We start from the raw sequence: 15400 nt of genomic DNA on the forward strand, positions 1-15400 counted from the left end.
AGGTGTGGCAGCCACAGCCGCTCCAGCTGTGCCCGCAGTCAGGGTCCAGATGCGGTGGGGGGAGCACAGGAGGTTCCACGCACACCTGACATCAACCTCAGTACACGGGGTCACAGAGGGGGAAGCCTAGCTTAGCTGAGCCAAAAGGATGTTCCTAAGGAAGTCTGGGCACTAACCCCAACAGCTGGAGCTGGAGCAAAGCAAAACCAGGGGAGTCTGGCCAGCTCTGCTCATCACCTAGGGCTCTAAGCTGCATTTAAAGATGGAAATCTCGGCCCAGCGTGTGGCTGGTTACTGGTAAAGGCTCGTGAAAACCGAAGCACGGTACCCTGCTGGGTTCTGAACACTGGTTCTAAAACAGGCTCTGCTCTGTAGGACCCAAGCAGTCTCCTCCCCTTTCTGGGCCTCGGTTTCCCCATCTACAAACTGAGGGCTCCTCTTTATCTCTTCTGGCACTTGCAAATTTCTATTTGGCACAGTGCCCCCACACACAGCTGGCCAGCTATAGACATCTCTAGAGCGAATGAATGATCACCCCCTTTGAGGACAGCGGTTTGGAAGGAATGGTCCTTTCTACTTCTTAAGTGTAGGAGACACAGAAAGCAGGAGGGATGAAGGACTGGCTGGGGAATTTAAGAACGAACCGGGGATCCCTAAATGTGGCCGTCTGGGACCTCCTAGGGCGGGGGAAAGACCAGCTACACACTCAGAGTGAGAGAGGCAGGCAGATGCCTCTGTGTTACCGTGGCAACAGCAGCTGGTGGAAAAGGCAGCCAGAGGATGCCGAGAGTAGCTTTTTTTACTTCTTGTTTCAAATGACCAGCTTTATTTCTGCAAAGGAGAGAAGAGTAGCAGTTAGCAGAGAAGAGGGGCTAAACAGAGGAGACACTCAGGGTGAGGGCAAACCTCACCCTTGAAATGGTGAGAAAATTGATTCCTTTTTTTTAAAGCAAACCGTCCGAGTCTGGTTTTATGATTTGAGGACAGCAGTAAATTTCAACAATTGCGGTAGTGACTCAGCAGCTTCAGCGTAGTGGGCTCCTCGCTCAGCCCTTGACACAGGTGGTTAGTTTCACCCTCATGGTAGATGCCATCAAGACAGAGGATCAGGTCCATTTTACAGATAGGGAGACTGGGCTTCAGATAGGGTCAGTGCCTGCACCAAGAACAACACGGCAATACAGGAGGATCGGCACCTGGATTTGGCTTCAGAGCCTGTGACTTATGTGTGTGTGCCTAGTTGCTCAGTCATGCCCAACTATTTGCGACCCCATGGACTATAGCCTGCCAGACTCCTTTGTTCGTGGGATTTGCCAGGCAAGAATACTAGAATAGGTAGCTATTCCTTTCTTCAGGGGATCTTCCTGACTCAGGGATTGAACTCTCGTCTCCTGCTTTGTAGGAGGATTCTTGACCCTCTGAGCCACCAGGGAAGCCCCCTGTGACATACTTTCTGCAAAAGTGTGTGATATGACCCAGGGTAGGTAGGTGGGAAGCCACAGTGATTGCTCTTCATTTTCCTTCTCAAGTGATAATTTCAGGGTGGGAGCCTTAGACCCACATTCTGTGAAAATATTTGCTCCCTGTCCCTGAAACGGAATGACTGCTCTCTGCTCTTAGAGTTGATGTAGTTGCCTGCAGTGGAGAGGGGAAGGATCAGTGGGGCGGGTAATGCATGGGCTCTGAAGGTCAGATCTGGCACTTAGCAGGTGTGGGCCCTGGGGCTGTGCCTCGGTTCTTTCTGCTGTCAATGGAGATGGTTGTGGACCTTCTCGCAGGGCTATAGCAATAACTAAATGCATTAAGGCATGTAGAACCCACTGGAGCATCTGACCCATGGCACTCAACAGATGCTAGTTATTTTACAGAACACTCATTCTGTAGGAGAAGGAAGGGACGCCAAGAGGAAGGGCAATTTCCCAAAGACCCACAGAAAAGCAGCCTCCTGGTTCTTAGGGTGGATGTGATGCCCACCACGCAGCAGGGTTGCTGACTTACACCTCTGGTGCACCAAGACTCACAGTGCGTCCAGCCTCCAGTCCCAGACACAACACAGACATAAGGACACGGTGCCAGGGAGCTCCCAACGGGGGAAAGAGCGTGACTATGTGGAACCATAAACCCAAGGAGCCCTGTTACGGCGCCCACTGCTCCATCTTCCTAGAATTAAGGTTTCATCAATGAAAGTTACTGTAATCCATTATGTATGTTATTCATGTCACCACAATTCAGTAATCAGCTTGGGCTATCCCCTTAGTTCACTAAACAGACCATGTTTCTTGGTCCATTGCTCTGGTTTCAGGCAGGGTGAGGGTCCTGGGGGTTAGAACAAAAGGCAGGTGTGAGAGGAGAGCAGGATTCCTGGCTCCAGGAGACAGGTCTGAATGGAGAGCTACATGCAAATGATGGGGTTCACGTGGGAGCCCCTGGCAAAAAGAGGAGGATCCAAGTAACAAGAAGGCATTGAACAAAGAAAAGCAAGATATACCCTTGAGCACCTACTAAGTGCCCAGCACCAGGTAGGAGCTTCCCTACACATTCACTTGCTAGTCCTTTGTGGTGGGTATTTTGGCCTCTCTTTTGCAGGATGGGCAAACTGAAGATCAGAAAGAGAGCCAGAGGCTTGTTCGTGGTCAAATAGGCATGTCAGTGCTAACTGCCATGCTCCAGACACCGGAAGGATGTGGTGGGGTCTGGGAAGACTGTATGTTTTTCCTGAAAGTGGGAATGGAGATGTGAGTCTTTGTGATACATATGTGAAAGGTCAGAGGTCAGGCTCTCCAGAAACACCGACTGCTGTGTACACAGTACATGTGTTTTCCAGGGTGAAAGGGAAAGAAGTCACCGCTTTGCACTGGGAATCAGTATGGATAGTATTCCCTGGATTCACTGGGGTGAGTAGAGTAGAATGTTGTACAAGGGCTGGCAGGGGCCAGAGGGCCTGGCAGAGGCTGGCATCCAAAGCCAAGTCATCCATCTTTCCAGGGTGGAGGAGCCAGCTGGGTCACTGCCAGCCACAGGTTGGCGGCAGGACTTTGGGGGAGAGGTTATAGTATTGTTAGAAAGTGTGAACCCCTGTTATCACAAGGGGATGCTCTGTTTGCAAAACACTTCTTGGTCACTTTCAATTTGGGAGCTACTGGGTGCAAGTTTACGAATGCCTGAGTATCACATTTTGGTTGGGGGTGAGAAAATGAAAGTGAAAGTCACTTCGACTCTTTGTGACCCCATGGGCTATACAGTCCATTGAATTCTCCAGGCCAGAATATGGAGTGGGTAGCCTTTCCCTTCTCCAGGGGATCTTCCCCACCCAGGGACTGAACCCAGGTCTTCCACATCACAGGTGGATTCTTTACCAGCTGAGCCATAAGGGAAGCTGGGTTGTGGGGGAAGGGGGAGCTGCTTTTTGGTGATTCCGGCAAAAGGGATCAACTCTAAATGGGAATTATTGCTACTGAAACCAGAGTTGCTCTGGAGAGTTGTCAAGACATAGGACATCACCTTTTGGGGGTGAGGAATAGAGCAGGAAGTACCCCTAAATACCACCTGGTCCGATCCTCCATTTAGAGGGGCTGTTTGAGAACCTGCAGTCAAACTGTAGTCTGCAGGTCTGCCTCAGGGGAATAGATGGGTGTGTCTCTTGTCTGGCCCCTGAGCAGGCAGGACTGGAGGCTAAGAGTAGCCAGAGCCAGGCCACTGACTGCTTCGGGGTCCCTGACTGCTTGGGGGCCCACCACGAGGACTGAGGTCAGCGGGTCTGTTACATGGGCACAGGTGGGTGTGACTTCTGTTGACTCCTTTGTTGAATGGTGGTGGCAGGACCACAGCCAAATGGGGGTGTAACTGAGCCCACAAGTGGGGTGACCTCCTCCTGGGTCTGTCTCCAGGACCACGGTCAGTGAGTCTGCCACCTGAGCAAGGGTCTGCCTTTGCAACACAGCCCTCCTCTGTCTTGGGCTCTCCCAGGGTTTCGTAGGCTTCTCCCTGGATCTCAAAGCTTCCATAAGGCACTTTTGCCACCGATGGCTGCCAAATCGTTGCTGCTGAGGCCGATCAGCCCCCTTGCTGATGCTACTCCTAGAGGTATCCCATCGAGAAGTGAAGATACCATTGGCAGGACATCCTGCTCCAGACTATTTCTCCTCGCGTCTTATTGGCCAGTACATTGTGTGCTCTAGTTTTCTTAAACCAGTTGTGGAAGAGGAATAATATTATCATCATGGTATGTATCAATCAGGAATCATTGCTCGGCCATAAAAAGGAAATAAATTGGGTCATTTATAGAGATGTGGATGGACCTAGAGTCTGTGATACAGAGTGGAGTAAGTCAGAAAGAGAAAAAAAAAAATCCTACATTAACACATATAATATGAAATTGAGAAAAATGGTACGTGCCTGCTCAGTCTTGCCCGACTCTTTTAGCCCCTACGGACTGTAGCCCACCAGGCTCCTCTTGTCCATGGGATTCTCCAGGCAAGAATACTGGAGTGAGTTGCCGTGCCCTTCTCCAGGGGATCTTCCCGACCCAGGGATAGAACCTGGGTCTCACATGTCTCCTGCATTAGCAGGTGGATTCTTCACCACTAGCACCACTTGGGAAGCCCAGGAGAAAAATGGTACTATGAATTTATTTCCAGGGCAAGAATAGAGACACAGAAGTAGAGATCAGACATGTAGACGCATGGGGGAGCGGGAGGGGAAGGCTGGACGAATTGTGAGATTGGGATTGACCTATATACATGACCATGTCTAAAATAGATAGCTAATGGGAACCAACTATAAATATAAAGCATGGGGAGCTCAGCTTGGTGCTCTGTGATGACCTAGAGGGGTTGGATGGGGGTGGGATGAAAGGAAGATTCTAGAGGGAGGGAATGTATATAAGCATATAGCTGATTCACTTCATTGTACAGCAGAGACTAACACAATATTGCAGAACAAGTATGCCAATAAAAATATTTTTGAAGAGATCACATCCTGGGCTGGAAAGGCCATACCTTCCCCCAGAGTCTGAACAAAAGGGATCTGTGTTGCAGAAAAGAGAGGAACGACTTTGGGTAGTTGCAAAGGTTTGCTGATTGCCTTCTGTGTGCCAGCCCTTGAGCTGGCCTCTTGCATATCGCTTCAATCACATCACCCTCTCTGCAGCATGCAGGCGGGTATTACTATCCCCATTTCCTGAAGTTGAAGAGTGATTTGCCAACGGTCCCACAGCTGGTTCCTGGGAGAGCTGGGATTTGACTCTGATTCCACCTTTGGGAACCACCAGGGTCCCCTGCAGGGAAAGCACTCTACCTGCTGATTTGGAGAGGTTTTGCAAAAGTAAGAAAAACTTCAGCTTGGAAATAGCTGGCTAATTGAGGGAAGAGAAAGAAAATTGTATTCCCTTGCTGGAGGTAACCTTGTGTTTTAATAAAATAGTTTAAAGGAAAGAGAAATAGCTTCCTGTTGGCTATTGAGAAGCCTAACTCTGAGCTGCTGAAATATTTACTCTCCTGTAATTGTTGGCCATCCCTCAGGCTCAGGCAAACTGCTGCGCGGGAGAAAAGAATCAGCAGCGACTCCATGGGACTCTCACAGGAAGAAACTCCTGCCAGTGGGTAGCTGTGGTCCATTAATGGGCTCCTTGGGAGGCTCATTGGGGATTTATTTCCGGGCGGAATTAATTTCTCTTTAGAGGGAAGACTCTCGGCAGCCTCTTCCGGAGAGAGTGGAGGTTATATCTTGCTAATTTTCTTTCTATATGGCTGGCAAAATTCCCCCCCAGGCACATGGGCTGTGCCTGCAAATTGCTTTGGACTTGAAGGTGGTTTTGTTTCTAATTCAGATACAGTCGGTTCATTTTAACTCCCATGTACTGGAGGCATCTACTCTGCGCCACACCTTGTGCCAGAAACTATGAAAACACATCTGGAAGGTCCCGTCTGCCCCCAAGGGCTCCACTGGCAGCGAAGAGAGGATGCTGATAACCCAGGACAGTGTTGGGATGGGCTGTGGGTGTCCTCAGAGGTCAATTCTCCCACCTGCGGAGAGGCAGGGGCAGGAAAGGAAGGCTTCCTGGGAGAGGTGAAGCCTAGCACTAAAGGAAGGATAAAGGAGGCTATTTCAGTGGGACGGAATAACCACGACAGCCTAAATGGCAAAATCACAAAAGCCTAAACGTGCGTTGCCTCCTCTACCCCAGGCACATACTGCTGCTAAGTCACTTCAGTCGTGTCCGACTCTGTGCGACCCCAGAGACGGCAGGCCACCAGGCTCTGCTGTCCTTGGGATTCTCCAGGCAAGAACACTGGAGTGGGTTGCCATTTCCTTCTCCAAGGCACATACTATAGAGCAGTAAGAGGAATAAACACCATCCTAACTGTTCTGCATTCATAGAAGTATGCAATTCTCATGGCAATGTGTGCAAAGCATTTATTATTGGTCTTTTACAAATGAACAAACAAGCACAGAGAGATGAAACAACTCAGTGAGGCTAAGGATATGGCAGAGATGGGATTAGAAATCAGGCAGCTTGGCTCCAGAGCCCCCTGCCCTAAACTACCAAGCTGGATCGCCTCCCTTGATGTATTACACATGTAAAAATTATTTAAACACTGTATACATTTACTGGGCTTCCCAGGTGGCACTAGTGGTAAAGAATCTGCCTGCCTACTGGAGACACAAGTTCGATCCCTGGGTTGGGAAGATCTCCTAGAGAAGGCGTGGCAACCCACTCCAGTATTCTTGCCTGGAGAATCCCATGGACAGAGGAGTCTGGTGGGCTACAGCCCATAGGGTCTCAAAGAGTTGGACACGACTGACTCGATGTAGCCCACACATACATTTACTACTGCAGCCTCATGTATGTGGACGTGAAAGTGAAGTGAAGCGAAGTGCAAGTCGCTCAGTCGTGTCTGACTCTCTGCGACCCCATGGACTACACAGTCCATGGAATTCTCCAGGCCAGAATACTGGAGTGGGAAGACTTCCCCTTCTCCTGGGGATCTTCCCAACCCAGGGATCGAACCCAGGTCTCTGCATTGCAGGCAGATTCTTTACCAGCTGAGCCACAAGGTAAGCCCAAGAAGACCGGAGTGGGTAGCCTATCCCTTCTCCAGGGGATCGTCCTGACCCAGGAATCAAGCCGGGGTCTCCTGCACTGCAGGCGGATTCTTTACCAACTGAGCTATCAAGGAAGCCCATAACCATATATAAAATTTAATTTGAAAAGATTAGAATTTACATTGTCTTCCAACCTGCCGATGGCTTGTCTTAGCCATCTACACCGTTGAATTAGCAGCTTACTGGAAGGAAATGAACCACAATGGGTTGTGATTAGAGCAAACCAACCAGGGAGAACATATGTTCTGTGGGAAGTGGCATTAAGGATGGGAAAAAAAGAATCTTCCTTTGTTTTGAGGTCTCTAAACATATTGGAATGGTCTTTCTAACAGTTCTTTTCTCTTCTATGGTGTTGAAGTGAATGACAATCATGACTTATGGATACAGAACTCTACAGTTTACTAAAACATCAAAAGCCTCCTTTGCCTCTCACTACCACTTTCAGAAGGAATCAGGGCAGTGGACGGAGTTTCCAATTCACAGACAAGGAAAGGAGGCTCAGGGATGTGAAATGATGCCGCATGGGTCACAGAACAGGCAGCGGCAGAACATCCTAAGAAGCAGAACCAGAGACACAGGTGGCTGCCAGGAGCAGAAGGGAGGCTCTGAATGGAGACTGCAGGTGACAAGCGGACACCAAGTGATTCTGCTGCTGCTGCTGCTGCTAAGTCGCTTCAGTCGTGTCCGACTCTGTGCGACCCCATAGACGGCAGCCCACCAGGCTCCCCCATCCCTGGGATTCTCCAGGCAAGAACACTGGAGTGGGCTGCCATTTCCTTCTCCAATGCATGAAAGTGAAAAGTGAAAGTGAAGTCGCTCAGTCATGTCTGACTCTTCGAGACCCCATGGACTGCAGCCCACCAGGCTCCTCTGTCCATGGGATTTTCCAGGCAAGAGTACTGGGGTGGGGTGCCATTGCCTTCTCCGCCAAGTGATTCTAGGAGAGACTAAAGACATACGGATGGCTATCAGATTTCTTTTTTGGATGCCTAGTGATTTGTAAGATCGTGCCCCCTGAGGTGCAGAGAGAGGTGGTCAGAAGACCACTGGGCAGAAGGCCTGGGGCTCTTAAATCTGTCGAGAACAACTTGGAATAGGAAGGGACCAAGAAGCATCTGATCTTCCTTGGATGGTGACAGCTTCACCCAAAATATTTAAGCAAAGAGGCTCAGGAGTTAGGCAGGCTTGGATTCAAAATCAGGTGTTTATTCTCCCTGAGCCGCATCTGTGAGATGAAGACCCCAAAGAACCGACTACATAGCATTACCTGAGCTCACATATGTGAATACCATGTGATAGTGCCTGGCACAGGGTAAGCGCAATTTATTTGAGTAATTGTCACTGCAAGTTCTTGGGATGCTTAGCAATAAGGTATATAAAAGGTTTCACTTGCTTATCAGCTATGCGAAAAGGCACTTACTACTGGGATAAGAGCTAATGTTTATTGAGCGATATCTGTGTGCCAAAAACTACTCTTGGTTTTTCCAGTAGTCATGTACGGATGTGAGAGCTGGACCAGAAAGAAGATTGAGCACCAAAGAATAGATGCCTTTGAACTGGGGTGTTGGAGAAGACCCTTGAGTTGCTTGGACAGCAAGGAGATCCAACCAGTCCATCCTAAAGGAAATCAGTCCTGAATATTCATTGGAAGGACTGATGCTGAAGCTGAAGCTCCAGTACTTTGGCCACCTGATGCAAAGAACTGACTCATTAGAAACGACTCTGATGCTGGGAAAGATTGAAGGCAAAACGAGAAGAGGGTGGCAGAGAATGAGATGGTTAGATAGCATCACCGACTCCATGGATGTGAATTTGCAAACTCTAAGAGTTAGTGAAGGACAGGGGAGCCTGGTGTGCTGCTGTTTATGGGGTCACAAAGAGTCGGACATACATTGACTTGAATCCACCATGAGTGTACAGTAAAATAAAAGTAATTAATTAATTAATTTTTTTAAAAAGCAAAAAAAAAAAAAGAGTCGGACAAAACGTAGCAACTAAGCAGCAACAACAAACATCTCTCAAAAGACCTTTCATGTATCAGTTAATTTAATCATCCCAATGACCCTGCAAGATAGGCACTGCTGTGACAATAGAGTCAAATAGTGGCTCAGGAAGCTCACAGAATTTGAGTAACTCACCTTAGGTCTACACAGCTAGGATTTGAAGTCAAGTCCTCTAGAAACTGCACTCAGCCACCATACTATTTTGCCTCTCGCTGTTTAATATCACTCCTACTGTTGAGACATTCTTGTCATTATTCTTTTCTATTATTATTCGCACTGTGATGCTTCCCATCAGCAATGGGTTTTTCAAAAATAGCCTTCTTGTAATTGGTATTTCCCCACTGCTTCCTTTGTGCAGTTTGGGGCTACCACCACCATGTGAGCAGTGAATAATGTGGAAGATCCTTGGTGGAGTATCTTGTGAGGACACATGTGGGTTACATCCAATTGTAGATGCTGCTGCAAAGACTTATCTACTTGACAGAAGACAGAGGTCTCCAGCTGTCATGGAAAGCTCCTTCCTGTACCTAAAATGGAACATGGGCTTTTGGTTAATGAAAGTGAACTTAACACACACTACCAAATTGGGTTTTTGTTGTGTGTATGTGTGTGCTCAGTCATGTCTGACTCTTTGCAACCCCATGGACTGTAGCCCACCAGGCTCCTCTATCCATGGGGATTTCCCAGGATACTGGGAGTGGGTTGCCTTTTCCTCCTCCAGGGATCTTACCGACCCGGAGATTGAACCTGTGTCTCTTGCATTTCCCACACTGGCAGGCAGACTCTACCACCAGCACTACCAAGGAACTGCCAAATTGAGGAAGGTCTAAAAAATAATAAAGAATTTGGTTAAAACATGACATTGTGGTATTGGATCATCTTTCAACTGGTTTTCAAAATGACAAGTTTTATAAGATTAAACTTAATACAAATGTAAAGGCAGCATTTAGAGAAAGCAATAAATGATCATGCAGAATGCTGAAGCTAGCAATTTAGGGAGATAAGGCCACTGCTAGGTCTGAAAAAGCAAGAGGGAGTGGTTACCTGAGCCCAGATACAGAGACATGTATGAAGAAGCCACCCAAGAGGGAATGTGGCCCTTGGATGGGCCACATAGGATCCATCAGGGAGGGAGCAGGGAGAATAAATTTCTGGATGGCCTCTTCTCAGTTCCTGCATTCTCCACTGGGGCTTCCCATTGCCTGAACTTAACTGGAAGCCAGAGGCAAGGGAGGCATTGCTGCGGGTCATAGAGTTCAGCCTCTTGGAACACAGAACAGAGTGGAGAATAGTAGAAAAAGATTCAGAGAAGCAAATGGAAGACATTCAGGACTGCTAATAAGTGATGGACCTGGCAGGTAGGTCCAGGCAGCTTGATCCCAGGGCCCATGTTTGGAACCAGCGCCTCTCACTTTGAACTTGGCAGAGGGAGCTGGGCCCACAGAGTCATCAGTGCACCAAAAGCACCTCTCAGGGATTTCCACAGAACTTCTCAGGCACTAAGCCTCACCCATGAATTATTCACTTGTCACATCAATATTTGATTTCTAACAAAAGAGCTGACTTTAAGAGTGCTGTGGTGCAGAATGGAGCCAATCTGAGCCCAGGGCTGCAACCAACTCTTTGTAGGTCCGATTCACCTTTGGCAGTTAAATGTTTTGGAATAGATAAGGGTCCATGATGTGTTTCATAATTATTTTATAAGTTGAGGCTGGCTATCAAGATGATGGTATATTTATGAACATCAATGGCATCCAACCAATTGAAGGCAGCTCACTCAGACCACAAAATATCAGCTCTGGGAAGACTCATATATGATCCCGGAAACTGAAAGTCCATGTTTTGAGTACCTCTTGAGATGAAAAACACCAAAACAGCGGGTTCTGGGACAACCCCGTGTTACTAGACAATGGCAGAAAGAGTGGAGAGTATTGTTCTAGAGTATGTGCCAGCCGAGTTGCCAGAGGCTGAGAACAGCCCCATTCTCTCTATACCTTTGGTGCCTTTGCACTTGATGTTTTATCTGCTTATAACATCCTCTACCTTTAACCAAATGACCAAATCTTACTCAATCTTCAAGTATCACCTTTTCTATGAAGGCTTTCATGATTTTCCCCCAGGCAGAGTGAAACCTTCTTAAGTAACACGATATTTATCTGTCTCCTCCCACCCCCAGACTGTGACTTAGCTTTATCCCATGGTCAGAGACCATGTCAGGATTATGTCTGGAGACCATGTTACAGTCATGTCTGGAGACCATGTCATTCATGTCTAGCCTGGCAGGAAACCTGGAACATAGTAGCTGCTCCATACCCTCTGGATGGATGGATAAAAGAGTTAATGAAGCCTGCAGTTTCAGAGGAAGCTATTTTTAGCGTTGGAGAAAGGACTCAATAAATTTCTGTGAGAAATCCAACTGAAAATTCCTGTCTGTTCTTTGGGTTCAGTAGGGAACCTCAGCTGGAATTCTGAGCTATAGAAAGTGTACATGTGGCAAAAATGTGCAAGAAATATGTGTATTTGGGTACTGGGTTTGTTCCCAGTGCGTGTGTGTGTGCGATTCTAGTCCCTGGAGGTCAGTCTATCCCTAAGTTTCTTTGACTATAACATGAAGATCATCCTACCTAGCCTTCTGGGTTACTGTAAGTTTTAAATGTGATGATATACTGACATATGAAAATTGTTGGGCACATATTCAGCAATGAATGATGATTTCTTGCTTCCTCCTTAGGCTGTCTCACCTCAGATTGCTAACACCAAGTGCAGGACTCCACATGGCATTGTTGCCAAGGCAATGTGAAGCAGATTCCCAGAGCACCAGCCAGTAGGCTATGGCATGCTTCTCACACTCCCCTGAAGCTTTTCCCTTCCCACTGCCTTGGTACTGGCCTATGTCCCTAAAACCTTTCATCTCAGACTTTGTCCTGAACTGGTTTAACCTCCCTGGGTCTGATTTTTACCACTTGAATCCATCTCCCATACTCCAGCCAGAGTTATGTTCCTAGAGCACAACTTAGACCAAACCACTATGCAGCTTAAATATATGTCACTGTCTCCTCCCTCCCAACTGAGCTGAGTCCAGCTCACTGAGACAGCAGTCAACACTAGCTGACATCTGGCTCTGCCGGTCCTCCTTTTGCACTACTTTCTCCATTCACCAAATGCTCTGAGAGTAGAATTTCTCTTCTTCGTGTAATTCTGCCTGTCCCACATTTGAGCCTTTCCCCTTACTGTTCTTTTGATCTGGGATGCCCTTGGTCCCACCTTCATGCTAAGAGCAACTTGGCTTTCAAGAATCAGTTGTATAATAACTAGAACTGGAGGCTGTCTTTCCCTTCCTGATACTTAAAGCTGATTCCGTGTCTCTCTCCATGACTCATATAGGGTTAGACAAACCACTACCATCGCCACTACTGCTATAGACTGAATAGTTGTGTCCTACAAAAATTCACATATTGAAATCTTAATCCCCATGCGTTAAAAGGTAGGCGCCTTTGGGAGTGCATTAGCTCATGAGGATGGAGTCCTCATGAATAGGATTAGTGTCCTTAGAAACCCCAGAGAGATCCCTTACCTCTTCTGCTATGTGAGGACACCTCAAGAAGACGCCATCTATGTACCAGGAAGATGGTCCTTGTCATATTGAATCTGCCAGTGCCTTGATCTTTTGATTTTCTAACCTCCAGAACTGTGAGAAATAAATGTCTAGGATATCACTGAGTTTGTGCTGTTTTGTTCAGTTCAGTTCAGTCTCTCAGTCATGTCCAACTCTTTGAGACCCCATGAACCACAGCACGCCAGGCCTCCCTGTCCATCATCAACTCTCAGAGTTTACCCAAATTCACGTCCATTGAGTCGGTGATGCCATCCAACCATCTCATCTTCTGTCACCCCCTTCTCCTCCTGCCCTCAATCTTTCCCAGCATCAGGGTCTTTTCAAATGAGTCAGCTCTTTGCATCAGGTGGCCAAAGTATTGGAGTTCCAGAGTCATCATCAATTCTTCCAGTGAACACCCAGGACTTGTCTCCTTTAGGTTGGACTGGCTGGATCTCCTTGCAGTCCAAGGGACTCTCAAGAGTCTTCTCCAACACCACAGTTCAAAAGCATCAATTCTTCGGCACTCAGCTTTCTTTATAGTCCAACTCTCACATCCATACATGACCACTGGAAAAACCATAGCCTTGATTAGACAGACCTTTGTTGACAAGGTAATGTCTCTGCTTTTTAATATGCTGTCTATGTTGGTCGTAACTTTTCTTCCAAAGAGTAAGCGTCTTTTAATTTCATGGCTGCAATCACCATCTGCAGTGATTTTGGAGCCCCCTGAAATAAAATCAGCCACTGTTTCCACTGTTTCCCCATCTCTTTGCCATGAAGTGATGGGAATGGATGACATGATCTTATTTTTCTGAATGTTGAGTTTTAAGCCAATTTTTTCACTCTCCTCTTTCACTTTCATTAAGAGGTTCTTTAGTTCTTCTTCACTTTCTGGCATAAGGGTGATGTCATCTGCATATCTGAGGTTATTGATATTTCTCCCGGCAATCTTGATTCCAGCTTGTGTTTCTTCCAGCCCAGCATTTCTCATGATGTACTCCGCATTTAAGTTAAATAAGCAGGGTGACAATATACAGCTTTGATGTACTCCTTTTCCTATTTGGAACCAGTCTTTTGTTCCATGTCCAGTTCTAACTGTTGCTTCCTGACCTGCATACAGGTTTCTCAAGAGGCAGGTCAGGCGGTATTTCCATCTCTTTCAGAATTTTCCACAGTTTATTGTGGTCCACACAGTCAAAGGCTTTGGCATAGTTGTACAGCAGCTCAAATTAATTTAGACCACCACTACCATTACAGTTGTCCCCTTCCCTCTCCTCCGCTTCTTCATCATTGGGTTCGATCCTTGGTGAAGGGAAAGGCTACCCACTCCAGTGTTCAGGCCTGGAGAATTCCAGCCCCTTGTATAGTCCAGGGGATTGCAAAGAGTCAGACATGACTGAGCGACTTTCACTTCACTTTAAGACTGGCTTATAAAGTCCTCCCCACACACTCCCTGCTCTTTCTCTTTCTGCCACTGCCATCAGGACCAAGAGAAGGACAAAGCTGTAAGATGTAAGGAGGCTGGGTCCTAGAATTACCATATGGAATAAGGAGCACTGACTTTGGATTATGACGGGGTAAGAAATAAATTTACTGTGTTCAGTCAACAAGAATTTGGGTTCTACCCTGACTAGTATACCAGAGTTTGGGTAAAAGAGGAAAGTGTGAATTTGGGTTCTGCTACTTGTAAGTCATATGACCTTGGTCAACTTGCAAGCTCTTCTTCTTCCTTTGTGAAATGGGGATAATGAAACCATCCAGCTCATCGGGAGCCTGTAGTCTAAAATGAGATCATGAGCAGAAAGTGCTTAGCACAGCACTTGGCACAAAGTGAAGCGCATGTCAGCGTCTGTGATTGTTAATGTTATCCTCTGCCTGGGGTGTTGGGTCTTGAAACTTGTACTTTGCTTCCTGCCGGGCATTGCTCCTTGTGTTTCATCTCTTTTGGGAAATGCATAGAGTGAGGAGGCTACAGTTTGTTGCACCTTCTTAATCACTGCAACAGCACAGAGGGCAGTGTTTGTACAAAGAGCGGGCCACTGTAAAGGGCTGGGAGCAAGGGATGTTTTGTAGAGGACGTGATGTCCCGAGGGCTAACTGGGTGTTAACTTGCCCTAATTTTTATCCATTCTAAATGATTCATTTCCTCTAAGTGATTGGGTTCTGACAGAATGTGGTCCACTGGAGAAGGGAATGGCAAACCACTTCAGTATTCTTGCCTTGAGCAGTATGAAAAGGCAAAAAGATAGGACAATGAAAGATGAAACTCCGGGAGTTGGTGATGGACAGGGAGGCCTGGCCATGCTGCAGTCCATGGGGTCACAAAGAGTCGGACACGACTGAGCGACTGAACTGAACTGAGCTGACTGAAGTGATGGGGGTGCAGCTATACATGATGGCATGTGGTAAGTAATGGGCAGCATTTTTTTTTTCCTTAGAGGCACATAAAATGATGCACCCTAGACATACAGGATTGAGGGGTGGAAGTGTACGTGGGAGGATCAGGGAATGAGCTTCCGATGAAGCGGGGGCATAGACAAAGACCCTGAGGAGGGGAGAACCTGGCCCCATAGTGGGGGCTCTCATGCCCAGGGGTGGAGGCTTCTCGCTGTGTTGCAGATTAAGCATGGAGCTGCTGTCTTACACGGAGGGATGTTCATTCTTGAACTTTGGCGGCAGCATATTCTGCTGAGAT

This window comes from Bison bison, unplaced genomic scaffold, assembly GCF_000754665.1.
Source record: "Bison bison bison isolate TAMUID 2011002044 unplaced genomic scaffold, Bison_UMD1.0 scf7180017864302, whole genome shotgun sequence".
NCBI lineage: Eukaryota > Metazoa > Chordata > Mammalia > Artiodactyla > Bovidae > Bison > Bison bison.